This window comes from Chenopodium album, chromosome 25, assembly GCF_948465745.1.
Source record: "Chenopodium album chromosome 25, dcCheAlbu1.1, whole genome shotgun sequence".
Classification (NCBI taxonomy): domain Eukaryota; kingdom Viridiplantae; phylum Streptophyta; class Magnoliopsida; order Caryophyllales; family Amaranthaceae; genus Chenopodium; species Chenopodium album.
The window spans coordinates 29,487,382-29,501,428 of record NC_137858.1 but is presented as its reverse complement, the minus strand read 5'-3'; positions in this window follow the sequence as shown (position 1 = coordinate 29,501,428).

Here is a 14,047-nt window from a genome sequence, read left to right as displayed (position 1 = left end):
AGGTGCAAGGGCGCGAATAATGTGCGGGCGCGCAGCCCTGTGAGAACCCGCGCAAAATTGGCGAAATTGCAGAATCGAGGCAGAAAGTTTTGCGCGGCCTGTGCGCGGGCGCACACCAACACCGCGCGGGCGTGCAGCCAGCAGCACGGGCGCACACACCAAAGCACAAGCCGCGCAACCCACAAATGCGCAGGCGCGCAGCTACTTTGCGCGGGCGCGCAGGCTGCTGCGAGGGAGCGCAGGCCGCTGCGAGGGCGCACAGATCGCTGCGAGGGTGCACAGCTACCATGCGCGGGCGCACAGAGATCCTTGCGCGGGCGCACAGCGGGTCCTGTTTAGCGTTTTTGCGCGATTCTTTATATATTGCGGGGCTTGTTTTGTAAAAAAGAACTTCATTCTTTTAGATCTTTTTCCCTAGTTTTAGGAGAGCTTCTCTCTCTAGGTTTAGCTTAGGATTAGAGTATTTTAGAGAGAGAAAGTGAGGGTTTCACCATTGTTGAGCTTGGATTTTGAAGAAGAAGATTGATCATCTTGTTTGTAGACTTTCATCTTCAATCAATGAGAATCTCTAACTCTCTCTCCTCTATTTTTATTTGCTTTCTTTTGATTATTGTTTTTGTTGTTGGTATTTCTTGTTAATCATGTTGATTCTTGATTATTTGTTGATTAATCTTGGTGTTATCATGATTAGTGAGTAATTCCCCCATTAAGGGGTTGGTTGTGGTGTAGTTGGATCTTGAGCATGTTCTAGGTTTAGAGTTGATTTATTTGTGATTAAAGTCTTTATATGGTTGATATTCTTTAATCTTCTTGCAAGTGCACATTGTTGGTTGATTAAAGGTGAATCTTTGCTAACAAGGAACGGAAGTTGACTTAGTTAAGGTTCATTATAATCGATTGTTATTTAATACTACCTCCTAGTATATGGTTCTAATGTGGAAACATAGAGGCTATGTTAGGAGAAGCCAATTGACCCCGGAAGGCGGCTAGATTGGATCCTTTATTTCGATATTTGAGCATGTTTAGTTCATAATCAATTCAATTTCTATGCCTTTGTTTATGTTCAAGTGAATGCTATTCCTAAACCATTTCCCTTAATGTTTTATTTCTTGTTTTATCATATTTAGACTTTAGTTTATTTATCTCCTATTCCGGACTAGCTTAATTGTCGATAACATTTGGTGGTGTTTATCCGTTCTCTGTGGTTCGACCCCTATGCTTGCCTCATACTCGTATTAGGTTTGTTTAGGTTGTATAAATTGTATTTGATCTGGGGATAGACAATTGACGACGCGTTTATTCCCTTGTCAAGAATGCAAAATTATATCATGAACATGATGATCTTTGTAAGGTCTCCCTAACATACTCATGCGGTTAAATAGTTAAACCTTCATATTCATATGAATATGTACTGACTGGCTTGACATAAGTTTTCTTGAAATTATCTCGCCATTGCTCTTGTAGGTTTCAAACCTAATACTTCCAGTCCAGAAGTCGTCATTTTTGGGAACCATGTTAATGATTTCCTCGACGTTTCCATCCAATTTCCCATCAATATGGGAATTCAGTATGCCATTGCAAACATCACGTAAGCACTTGAATAAGAGCTAAGGTTCATAGTCTATGAATCTTCTAGCCCAATCCTCTGGAATAGAAGAAAACATCACATACGCGACTCTCTTAGAATTTGAAACATTTCTCAAATGCTTCTCAGGAGTCATGCCTGGACTAAATCTACTCGCGATTGGTAAGTCTAAACGAAATTCGAGATTTTCGTTCCTTAGAACACTTCTAAGTTCGCTTTCCCAATCGTTGAAGTTGAGAAAATTAAGCCTTGTTTTCATTGTTGGTGGTAAAGAATTAATGTCACCATTGTGATTACGGCTACCCATCTATGTCAAAATAAGGCAAAGTTCAATAATAATGTTTTATTTAAAATTTAAAATACCATAAACGAATTGATTTGGTAACTTTAAAGCACCTTATTGAATATTAATTAATCCCAATTGAATTTTAAGTGATTCTAAGATCCTTATTTATTTGTGCAATAATTGACCGGACTGAGGCCTTACCATCAACCATTAAATTTTCAAGGTGAGTAAACTCTTTACTGATTACAACTCTTGTAATTCTTTGTTGAATAATTAACCATCACATGTTTAATTATTACTCTTTGCTTTAAGGTTCTAAACTCTTTAGGTAACCTTGTTGAGCATAACCAATTAAATATGTAGAACGTGATCTACCCCAACTCACCTAAGATAACAAGTGACACTCTGCTGAGGCCGACCCATCACTCACGATCAAAGATTTGTTGGGTACCTAATTGGAAAAGCATTCTCAATATTACTAGGACCTAGATTATTTATTGTGTTGTGATTATTTAGTGAACTCTAGCGCATCATCAATCAACATAAATAAAATCTAACATGCATAATCTACTAATGCAATAAATAAAGCATGACATATTATGGCCCCTTAGTCCTAAGAAAACAAGAAATGAAAAACTCCCACTTGAATCATCATGGATCTTCATCCACCTGGCTCCTTTAGGCCTTCACTTCATGGGCTTCTTTGAACTAACACTATTTAAATAACTAATCTATTTACCTTAAATAAAAGTTACAAAAATACTCAACGGTACGCAGACCGTATTTAGATTACAAAAATTCATCACGATGCGCAGATCGTTTTTTAGAATCTATGGGCCATACTAGTCTATATATAGCAACATAATATCATATATTATAAAAGTGTCATATAATAAATCACTCAACATGCTTGTCTAAACTGCAACATCGAATGTTCATAATAAAGTCAACGCATTTACTAAAATATCTTATATTTTAATCATAATTAGATAATATCATATATTATTCAGGTCCGTTAATAAAATATCATATATTTAATTTAATCATGAGATAGAATCAAATCATATTTTAATCTTGAAAGATAAATCATATTTAATCTTCCATGATTATCCTAACAAACTTATAGGAGATTCTATCCTAATGACTAGCCAATCAAATAATTTTAAAATCAATAATATCCTAATCTAATTATGGGATAATCACATTATTTAAATCAATTATTATCCTTTTTGGAATATGCTCAGAATATCCTAATCAATCTTATTCAAAATTAACCACTTTAATTATGGAAAAATATCAATTTAACAACTTTAAATATGGGTAATATCAAATATAACAACTTTTGAAAATTTGATTTTATCCAAAATAAAACTGATTTTATCCCAAAATAATTTGTAATTATCTGGAAATAATTTTTCAAAAACAGATTTTTTTTTTTTTGAAATATGTGTTCCACCACAGCGGCCACCGTGGTTGGCTAGCCGAAGCTAGCCACAGTGGCTGGCTGCCAACAGCAACCACTATCGTAAGGGCAGCACCGTGGCAACAGCATTGCTGTGGCTGCAGGCCACCGTGCGTGGCTAGCCAAGGCTAGCCACGGTGGCTGGCTACCTTATGGCAGCCACTGCCGCATAAGTAGCAGCAATAACAACACTGGCAGTCGCGGCAGCAGTCGTGCAACGCTTGCACGCTGCTGCCCACAGCCACCTCGGACCTCCTGCCCTTCCTCCCTCTAGACTGACCACCTGGTCGGCAGCCGCCGTGGCTACGCCACCCAGCCGCGGTTGCCGACCTTAAATAATATATTTTTTTTCTTGTGTTTTAATTTAATTAAAATAACATTCATCATAATTAAATTAAATCTGTCCATAAGATTAAAATTAAATCACATTCAATATTAAAATTAGGTTTATCATAAAATTAATCCCAACTTAATTCTAACTCTTAAAATTAAATCGATGATCATACATAAACATATTTAAGCATAAATCAATCCAATTAAAATTATGAAACATAAAAAAATCGAATTAAAACAAAATCAAGCACAAAATCATATTTTAGGGCTAGAAATTTTCGAAAAATTCGAAATTAGAGTTAGGGGGTTTGAAAATTTCGAACATATTAGGGCTAAAATCGGTCCTCTTCATGGCTATTTTGAGCATAATTAAATCACAATTAATCGATTCTAAAAGTTTAATCACATTAAATATGACAATTGAACCATAATTAAATTAATTTCTCCCTCTTAATTGATTATAAAATTACATGGACATCAAATAATCGTATTATTATGATCTAGCGCATTCATGCAAGAGGCTAACTGATGCCACTATAGGAGTTTATAGGTACTATAATGCGGAATAACATGAATCATATTCATAAAGCACCTAATCCCAAGAATTGCATGCATAACACACAAGACACATAATCATACCTTTGATGCGTGAATTCCACGAAGTTATTCGACAGGCAAATCAGGGAGAGAATAGAGCCCCAAGTGTTGCTCGTCTACTTATTTCACGAGATTCGAACAAGCCGTCCACCAACACTAGATTGGTCGAATGATTGAGGAAAACCGTGATCACCACCTTTATGGACAACCGACCACCGCACGAATCACCATCGGCGCCGAGGAGAAGGAAAGAGCCGTAAGAAAGAGATGAGTATGAGAGGGTTAGGCTTCGCGTTTGCTAATTAGGGTTTGATCAAATTATCAGTGAATTTCTTGCATCCAAACCCTAGGCACCTAGTCTACTTATAATCCCATTATAATTAGACTAGGGCACGAAGCCCAAAACTCTCTTAATTCCCCTACATGGCGGGCCACCTAGAGAGATGAGGCCCATGATGGGCCTCGTCCTCTAATACTCGATCCAGCCCCTTTGTGTGATTTTATAGGATCCGACCAATTGGGCTTTGGCCTATTTTACTAGTCCAAAGATCGTTAGTACCTCTAGCTATGATAAAACGACGACCCAACAGTACGAACTTAATTATCTCCATAATTTGATCCATTTATATATCTAGTAATTGCACACGACGAAGACATAAATCCTTCTCACAAACTGTGCTTGATTTAGCTGTAGTGTCATACTTTGACAAACTGTGCATTTTCTCACAAAATGGCTGACATCCCTAGTCATGCCCCTCGACCAGAAAACAGCTCGCATCCTTCTCAAGGTCTGCTCCCTGCCTGAGTGGCCATCCTCCAGAGAAGCATGATGCCATTGTAAGAGTTTCTTTCTTAAGTTTTCATATGGCCCCACAACTATCTTGCCATGTCTTCTTAACAACCCATCTTTCAAGGAAAAAGGTGGGACAACCTGGTTCTGACCTAGTTTCTACAAGATAGCCATAGTATTATCGTCTAGGGTATAACTAGATTGAATACCCTACCTCTGTTCCAAATTAGAATCTACCACTGAGATGGCTAAAAACAATATTTCAGCATCATGAACCCTTGAAAGGGCATCAGCCACAACATTCTCTTTCCCTGCCCCGTATTCGATTTCATAATAAAATCCTAGCAACTTTAAGAGCTAGAATTGTTTAAAGAGAATAGAAATATTGTGTTGTAACAGCCATCTAAGGCTCTTGTGATCAGTCTTGATACTGAAATGAGCACTTATCAAGTACTGCTCCCATTTTTGAAGAGCAAAAACCATAGCTAACAACTCTTTCTCATATATTTGTGCCACTTAGGTCCCAAAGATCTACTTATAAAAGCAATGGGGTAGTTGTCTTGCATCAAAACATCACCATTACCACACTTAGAAGCATCTGTCTCCGGCACAACTGGCTTGGAAAAATCTTGTAGAGCCAAAACAGGTGCACTACACAAAGCTGTCTTCAACTTTAAAAAGGCATCTTGAGCTAAGTCCACTACTCAAAAGCACCCTTTTTAAGTAATTCAATCAGTGGTTTAATTTACTAATAACTGCATAACCTCTCATAAACCTCCTCTAATAACCAGCCAGCCCTAAGAAACTTCTTAGTTCCTTCACAAAAGATGGACTAGGCCAAGAGTTAATGGCACTGATCCTGCTGCAATCAATTTCAACCCCATTCTCAGGGATAAAATGCCCTAAATACTCAACCTTTTTGGTCACTAAAGAGCATTTACTCAGTTTAGCCTAAAGAGAGTGCTTAGCCATTAAACCAAATACACTAGCCAAGTGTTGACAGTGTTAATCCAAACTCTAGATGTATACCAATATATCATCAAAGAAAACCAAAACACGCTTCTGTAAAAGAGGTTTGAAAACTAAATACATCAAACTTTGAAAAGAAGAAGGACCATTAGTTAAGCCAAATAGCATAACCAAGAACTAATAATGACCTTCATGGGCCTTAAAAGCAGTTTTAAAGACATCATCTGGATGAATCCTTAACTGATGATAGCCAACCCTTAGATCCAACTTGCTAAAGACAACGAAACCAGCCAACTCATCCTCCAATTCTTCCAAAACAAGAAAAGGCCGGGAATTTGTTCTTAATTGTTCTCTTGTTCAACTTCCTGTAATCCACACACAATCTCCAACTCCCATCCTTCTTTCCCACCAAAACCACAGGAGAAGCAAATGGGCTTGAACTGTTTTGAATAACACCTCTCTCCAGCATTTTATGAACTAGTTGTTCTATGATATCTTTTACCTTATGAGGGTACATGTAAGGTCTAATATTGACAGCACCACTACCAAGTTCCAAAGGGATCATCTTGTGACCAACACTTCCCTACTAGGTGGCAAGCCTGTAGGTTCTTCAAACACCATAGCAAATTCATGTTTTAAAGCTTGGAGTGCTTGAGGTACAGAATCAGCATCAAAAACTTGCATAAGACAAGATGTACTACTGCTAGTGATCAGGTCAGTCACTTGCAGCAAACAAATGTGAGCTGCAGTAGACAAGCACCTAACTAAAGGTCCCTCTTCAATGACCTTAATTTTCTGAACTGGAATGCCCTTGAGCTCCATCAATTTGTTTTGAATACAAAACTTCATAGTCAACTGCCTGAAATCCCAAGCTATAGTTCCCAGTGTATTCACTACAAAAAAATGTCCATATAGAAACGGAATTCTAGCGACGGAATTTTATCCGTTTCTAAATTAGAGATGGAATCAAAAAATTCGTCTCTAAATTAATTTAGAGACGGAATTAAAAATCCGTCTCTAAATTAGAGACGGAATCAAAAATTACGTCGCTTTATTAGCAACGGAATTGAAAATCCGTCTCTAGATTAGAAACGGATTATTTTTCCGTTACTAAATTAGCAACGGATTTTTTTTCCATTGCTGAATCTAGCAATGGATTTATTTTCCGTTGCTAAATTTAGAGACGGATTTTTTTTTCCGTTGCTAAGTTAGAAACAAATCTATTTTTCCGTTGCTAAGTTAGAGACGAATTTTTTTTTTCCGTTGCTAATATGAGCGACGGATTTTTGATTCCGTCTCTAAATAATTTTTGAAACTAATTATGTAAAACATTACATTAGAGACGAATTATGTAAGTTAAATTCATCTCTTAACTAGAAACAGATTTTCAAATCCGTCTTTAAACTAGATACGGATTTTCAAATCCGTCTCTAAATTAGAGACGGATTTGAAAATCCGTTTATAAATTAGAGACGGATTTTAAATTTCGTCTATAAAATTTCTTTCATTTATTATCAATTATGTGTGTAAAAGTTTACAAATAATATTTGGTATAGTTGGTAAGAGTTTCACTATGTGACACTGAGGTCACGGGTTTGACCCAAATAGCAGCTCTTTTTAGATTCAAAATGTTTTTTTCTATTGCTGAATCTAGCAACGGATTTTTTTTTTCCGTTGCTGAATCTCGCAACTGATTTTTTTAATCCGTTGCTAAATCCAGCGACGGATTTATTTTTTCCGTTGCTAAATCCAGCAACGGATTTATTTTTTCCGTTGCTAAATCCAGCGGCGGATTTATTTTTTCCGTTGCTAAATCCAGCGGCGGATTTTTTTCCGTCTCTAAATTCATTTAGCGACAAGGTTTTTACCAATGGAGTGATTCTGTCGATATATCCGTAGCTAGCTATGTCCAACGACGGATTATTAGCAATTAGCAACGGATTTTACCTGTTGCTATAAGGCCAAATTTTTGTAGTGATTGAGCCACTAAATTCCCAGCACCATACCACAACTGCCTAAAGAAATTAACATCAGTTATGAATTCCTTCCCACTTAAAATCCATGAAAAATTTCTACAAACAAATTGACAAAACAATTGATTCCCATCTATAACCAGTATGGATTGTCCCTGGATACTCTCAGTCACACAACCTAACTTCTTTGCTAGGTGTATATCCAGGAAGTTGTGAGTACTCCCTGAATCAATCAAGGTATGTAGAGTTATACCAGAGCAGTAGCCTTTACCCTCATAGTATGAAAGTTTTGACTAGCAGTCAAGGCACTCAAAGAAATTTGAAGATCCTGAAGACTTTCATCTTCCAGTTCCTCCAGCTGAACAATAGAAGCATTAGATTCCTCCAAACCTGGAATTTCAACAGTAAATAGCTGCGGCTCTTTAAACTGGCACTTATGATTTCTATCATATGGTGCATCACAATAGTAACACAATCCCTTTGAAATTTTCTCAGCCCTTATAATAGTAGGAACATATTTGGGTTTAGAAAAAGGTGGTTTAGTGTTTGAGGCAGGAAGGGTTAAAGGTTTGATTGGTGGTGTGGGTAATAAGGGAGGGTTAGAGGAATTTGAATGGCCATGATTTAAAGATCAATCAAAAGTTAGCTGCTCGAATTGTTGGTGATGATGCGCTGAACTATCGGAGAAGGTATCTCGAGGAATATTTCGTCCATATTTATTATTATACTAGTTTAGTCCCCGTGCGTTGCCTGGATTAGGAAGCTATTATTTGTTTAAAAGTTGTCAATTTTATATTCGAAAAAAAGTGTAATCATAATCCATTAATTATTTTGAAAGAAGCATTGTTTTTATTTGGTTTTGGAATAGGTGAGGAAAAAATTAGAGAAAAAAAAAGGATGATGTCAAAAATAGTTTAGGCGGAAATTTTTTTTAATAAGAGATTGACATGTGTCCTCTATTGATGTCAGCATGTTTTGGTTTAGTAATAGTTACTAGATTATTTTTATATTATTAATTATTAATTTTTTTTACTATATTTTATTTACAATAATATGCTATTTTGACATGACACACACTTTAAGAGAGATATTAGACTAGATAAACGGACAAATTAATCAACAAAATAGTACCACCAATAAGAGGAAAGTGTTAAGTTGCTACGATTAACACTTGTAGCATAAGTTGTCCGATTACATAGTCTAATAATTTTTTCAATAGCTTAGCATGTCATCAAAAGGTGTGTTGTAACTTTGAAAGTATAAAAAGCAAAGGAAATATTATGTTAATTTTGGTTTTTATTACATTTATTGAAACTAATTATATCAATATAATATGCATTTGAATACCCTATTAACTTTTGTTCACTACAAGAAAATAACCTTTTCGTAGTGATTAGTTTAACTTTTAGTATCGATTGTAATTGCAACAAAAAGTTTTCCCAACGAATGGTCATTCGATACAATATCCCTCGTTGCCTTAGCCTTTAGTAGTGGTTTTCAATATCGCTGGGGTTGGCCTCAATAATCGATACGAAAAACTACATCCAATCGTGGTGATTATTGTAGCGATTACAATCGCTATAAATGTTGAACTCATTTTCTTAAAAAAAAAAAAAAGCATGCATATGATCTTTACAAGATTCGAACATGCAACCTCAAACTCTTATATTAAATGTTTCACCAATAAGCTATGACATATTTTATGTATTCTTTGTCAAACAATATTTATATATCTAGTGTAGAAAAGGCTTTTCGTATCGATTTTTGGGATTTAGTGGCGATTGTAAGTGATACGATTTCTCAAAATTTTATAAATGTGTAAAAATAGTGTGGATATGTATTATTATGTTTTCCATATCGATTTTATATGGGAAAACCATGGCGATTGTAAAATGATACGACTTCCTTAATTATTTCACAAACATATTTGCATATTGTAGCGAATGTACAATCGCTACAAAATAATCGCTACGAAAAGACACCTTTCTTGTAGTGGTTTGATAGTAAAAATAAAAATTCTCTACAGAAATTAATTTACTAGCCTAACAAAGGGACGGAGCATTATTAATTTGGGTAAATTGAAATTATTAACATAAAATGTATTTTGAAAACAAATACTTTAATATTAAAAAAAATATAAAAATAATATAATAATGAATATGAACGGATTATTCCTTAAAATGTCTTCTCTGGTGGTCACGTGTCATTTTGCACATATAGTACAAAAGGTTGTACTGTTGATAGCAAATAGTTGATGTTGTATTATTTTGCACACACGGTTAATAGTTGGTATTATTTTAAGCCAAGTTTCCTTTTGTGTATTATAATTGTGTATTGAAACATAATTAAAAGATAGCAAAGGTGGTAAGAACATTACTTCATTTGTTATTGGTATTGAGTTCAAACCTTATTTTAAACATTTTTGTTGCCTTTGAAACACATCTACAGTATAATAGATGATGTGGCTTGCTTTTACATGTGAAGGGTATCACGTGACACATATATCTTGTATTAGGAACGCATTTTAATATAGAACTAGTGTGTGGCCCGAGCGATGCCCTGCGTTGCTAGTTTGTACTTGCTGTTTCGAGTTTAAGTCTTGATGTAAACATTTTTTAGTTGCCAAACTCAATCATTACATAATAGAAACAAATAGTATAATAAAACACCAATTAACATATCTAAGTTAACTTTAATTTTGTTGGATAAAAAACACAATTATTAAATGGCTAAGATGGTAAGACTTGTAACATAAGAGTTGTTGGTCTTGAGTTCAAGTCTTGTTATAAGAATTTTTTAGACGCAAACCTAATACATGTTGTGAAGGTGACATGTCATGTTTATAGTGACATGTGGCACGTACATATTGCTGACATGTCGAACTTTAAAAAGGTGCCACGTGGAGCATATTATGTATTAGGAACACTTTTTAATATATAAGTATAGATATAAGTATAGATAGATATAGGTTTAATATGATGAAAAATACAAGTATACATTTAGACTAAAAATCCAACAAAAGTTTAGTTTACATACATTTGATACTAACATTTGGCTTTAATATACAAGTAAAATTTCACGTCGATAATGTGAAGTATATGCATAATGTTATATTAGGGCCTGTTCATATTTACTGAACTGAGCTGAACTGAACTGATTGGAGCTGAACTGAACTGAACTGAACTGATTGGAACTGAACTGAACTGAATTAAGCTGAAATGAATATTTTATGTGAGAGGGAAATTAAGAGCTGAACTGAACTGAACTGATTGGAACTGAACTGAACTGAACTGATTGGAGCTGAACTGAACTGAACTGAACTGAAATTAAGTAAATATGAACAGGCCCTTAGTGATACACATATTGAGGTATAGAGGGAGTATTATGTATTGACAAATTCAAACACGGTCACACTAGATTAGAACTTTAAGTATTTATAGTACGGAGGGAATACTTTATATATGCATAGTATTATATAATTCTTTTTTTTGAAAATTACACAATGAGATGAATTATGTAATTTGATGATTTTTTAGATATAAATTAGTGTAAAAATATGGTGAAATTAGAAAAATTAATGCATCAAATAAGATTAGACTAGAATATTGTTGACCAACTCAAATCAAACCAAACTTTATTACTTCTCCATTTTTTTAGATGCATAACTAGGGCAGCCAACACGCGCTATGTGCGTGGAGTGGCTTGCCCTTGCTTGATGTTTATATTGGTTTGTGTTTAAAGTCTTCATGAAATTGGTTTTTGTGGGTAAAATAATTTGTTAAATAAATGGACTATGATGGATTGTTGTGAAGGACATTGTTATTAAGGACATTGTTATCAATGTTATAACACACAAACAAACAACCTTTTAGTTGTCCAGTTGATAAAGTTTTCATGCAATTAAACTATAACCTCCATTAAATAACAAACATGTTAAACTTCATTATTCCATTTTATATATAATTTCTTATTAATTGAGTAAATCTTTCAAATTCATCCATCTAATTAATTTTGATCATGAGTGATAGTCATGATTTTGTTCATATTTGAGGTCCATTCTATACCCCATACATCTTGATCATGCTATAACAAAAGAGCACATGACAATTTCAAGATTAAGTCAACTAAACAGTAAGCATTGTAGAGTAGCAACCATTTTAAATTTTAAGAACGATTAGTGTACGTTGGCTCCCCATTTGGCCCATTATCGGAAAACCTCTTCACCGAACTCTCTGAACTCGCTGAAATAAAACCCATTAGTATCTACGTAGGGGCGGATACAGCTTACATTAAGGGTATGCAAGTGCATAGCCCTAAGTAATTATTTATAATTATATGAAGCAAAATTTATGCAAAGTAATAAGATTAGTTTAGCTGGTTTTTGACACTTCCTAGGAGTTATGGCTTGTTAATTAATTAGTCTATGGTTCGAATCTTGCTATTCCCACTATTTAACCTTTTTTTTCCAATTTTTTTTTTTTTCCTTCTTGATAATTTTTCACCTTTATGAGTCATATTTCCTAGTCAATGTTATTTTCTTTAATATATTATTTTCCCATCTATTTAGATTAATTAATATTTAGTAGTCAATGAATAAAAGACATAGCTTAGTTTTTTTTTTAAAAAAAATTTCTTTATAGCAAGTAACCAAATAAGATATAGCTTAATTAGCCTAATGGAAAATGGGTTTGGTTTTTTTGTGCATATCCTATACGTAAATCCTATATACACCACTGCATCTACCTCTGTATCATTTCATAAGTGAACAATAGCAAATCATGCACCGAATCATGTGTTTAGTGTATGACATAGTGTCAATTCATTGATCAGTGATAGTTACCACATAGTGAGGTTATTTGAAAGATAGATGTAGATATACAAGTATCAGTAACTTTATTTTCACCCAACAATTCAGCCGCCCTCTTCCACCGCCTCCTCCGCCCATCCCTCAGCGTTGCCATTTCCAGCTCGTCGATTGCAAAAAGGTCCTTCCTTGTCATTGATTTATATTTGAAATTGTGGAAAGATAGTGAACAGAGATGAGGAATTTTCTATTTAATGGACACAGTGAACAGAGGTGGGAAAATGAGGAGAAGTTGAAATAAATGCTTGGTAAAGAGCTCGGTATGCGATTCAATGGAGAACTAACAGTTTGCTTCAGCCGAGAAGAGTATACAAAGGTAGAGGAGGAAGGAGAGAAAGTGGCGCTTATGAGTTTATGAGTAAGAAAGAGGAAAAACAGTACTAATTACATGAGGGAAAATGCATATAGAGAGATATAGACGATCATTAATGGGGATATGAAGGTAAATAAACATTTTGAAGGGTATATATGTCATAACACTATTCATAAGATTATTCTCCCACTTTTTATAAGGTAGGGATAAATTCTGTTTTAACTCTGTATATATCACATGAGCTCTCTTTATTATTTATTACTACCTCTATCTATTTGAAAAATTCGTAGGAGTTTGCGAATTTAAAAGTAATGTATCTAATAACACGGAGGAAGTAAATCAAATCAAATAATCATGTACGTGTGAGGTCATGTTTATTTCACCTTATTTCAAGACGTTATTACTTATTTCAGACTTAATAAGATATGAACATTTGTTTTGTATGTGAATTTTTATTGCTAAATATCTTTAATTTCGTAAAGAAAATATTATGAAAATTACATATCAATGAAATACACCTTATTACGAATATAACTAGATCACACTTAATATAATTTTTCCTTATAAATTACAACTAGAATCACTGAGACATTGGACTTTTGTTTACTACCCTTACATCAACTTTGACTATAATTTTTTATGACACAATAATAACAACATATCTTATCATAAAATATGTTATTAAATAGGTATTGATAAAATGTTTCATAATAAAACTCTTTTTTGTTTACAATTTTCCTTAAATTTACTTTTATAAATATAACATTACTATTGTAACGACCAATACATGTTCTGTATACTCAATTGTATAGTATATCCGAGGTGATTTATTTATTTAATACTTCCTCCATTCTTTATAACTTGACCCGCTTTGA